Source organism: Otolemur garnettii, unplaced genomic scaffold, assembly GCF_000181295.1.
Source record: "Otolemur garnettii isolate 467f Iridium unplaced genomic scaffold, OtoGar3 scaffold00003, whole genome shotgun sequence".
Classification (NCBI taxonomy): domain Eukaryota; kingdom Metazoa; phylum Chordata; class Mammalia; order Primates; family Galagidae; genus Otolemur; species Otolemur garnettii.
Window position 1 is genome coordinate 11,146,330 of NW_003852398.1, and position 2,027 is coordinate 11,148,356.

The window sequence follows — 2,027 nt, forward strand, 5'->3', positions numbered from 1 at the left end:
CATAAAAATAATTTTTCATACCATCCAGATAAAGTTATTACTGAATGAATAAAAAATATTTATTAGTAAATTTCATTATAGACTCAAGTTCCAGGTAATAATATAGCCAAAATCTTAATTTTTATTTTGTAAGCAAAGAGTTATTTAGGTCCACAGGAAATTTTCTGTGTCTTTTTTTTTTTTTTATATCTCTGTGTCTTAAAATACACATGAATAGACTCGCATTCTGATTATAGAGTTTAAATATTAAAACCCAATGTTAGGTGCCAAACACTATAAGCAGCACTAGGACAAATAATTCCTGAATCTCCACTTCTTTGGGCCTTGCCAATATCTTCCCCCATCCACATACAAGGCTGCAGCATTGTAATACTAACTAGGCCCATTAGTGATGTTCTGTACACAAGACCGCCAAAGTGACCTATACCCTGAGGAACAAACAGTCCAGAACATCAGGGAAGCTGCCCTCTTGGACACAGGAAGCTGAAGCATGTGCTACTCAGAGAGTACTACTGACAGAGACTCTAATCCCTCCAGTTATGAGGCCACATAAGCCTTTGTGTGGTGGCTGGAAGCCCAGGAACTAGCCTGCCACTACTGGCACTCCCAAATGGGAACAGAGGAGGTCAAACTCTCCCTCTTTGCTGACAATAGGATTTTATACTTAGAGAACCCCAAAGACTCAACTACAAGACCCTGGAAGTCATCAAAAAATACAATAATGTTTTAGGATATAAAATCAATTTCCACAAGTCAGTAGCCTTTGTATACAGCACTAACAGCCAAGATGAGAGGCTAAGGACACAACTCCTTTCACCATAGCTTCAAAGAAAATGAAATACCTAGGAATATACCTAACAAAAGAGGTGAAGGAGGTCCATAAAGAAAATTATGAAACATTAAAGAAGGAAATAGCAGAGGATATTAACAAATGAAAGAACATACCATGCTCATGGCTGGGAAGAATCAACATTGTTAAAATGTCTATACTTCTCAAAGCAATCTACCGATTCAATGCCATCCCCATTAAAATACCAACATCGTACTTTCAAGACTTGGAAAAAATGATTCTGCATACCAGATTTTAGGCTGTACTACAAAGCCATAGTGGTCTAGACAGCATGGTACTGGCACAAAAATATAAACATAGACATTTGGAATCTGATAGAAAACCAAGAAATAAAACTAACATCTTACAACCACCCAATCTTCAATCAACTGAACAGTCTACCTTGGGGGAAAGACTCCCTATTCAATAAATGGTGCTAGGAGAACTGGATATCCACATGTAAAAGACTGACACTGGACCCACACCTTTTTCCACTTACAAAAATTGATTCAACATGGATAAAGGACTTAAATTTAAGGCATGAAACAATAAAAATCCTTAAAGAAAGCATAGGAAAAACATTGGAAGATATTGGCCTGGAGAAAGACTTCATGAAGAAGATTTCCATGGTTATTGCAACAATAACAAAAACAAACAAATGGGACTTAATTAAACTGAAAAGCTTCTGTACAGCTAAGTAGACAAGAACCAAAGCAAATAGACAACCTACACAATGGGAAAGGATATTTGCATATTTTGAATCAGACAAAAGCTTGATAACTAGGATCTATACAGAACTCAAATTAATCCACATGAAAAAAGCCAACAATCCCATATATCAATAGGCAAGAGACATGAATAGAATCTTCTCTAAAGAAGACAGATGAATGGCTAACATATGAAAAAAATGCTTATCATCCCTAATTATTAGAGAAATGTAAATTAAAACCACCCTGAGATACCATCTAACCCCAGCGAGAATGGCCCACATCACAAAATCTCAGAAGTGCAGATGCTGGTGTAGATGTGGAGAGAAGAGAACACTTTTACTCTGCTGGTGGGACTGCAAACTAATACAACCTTTTTGGAAAGAAGTATGGAGAACCCTCAAAGAACTCAAGCTAGACCTCCCATTTGATCCTGTAATCACATTACTGGGCATCTACAGAGGGGGGGGAAAAAAAACCTTTTACCATAA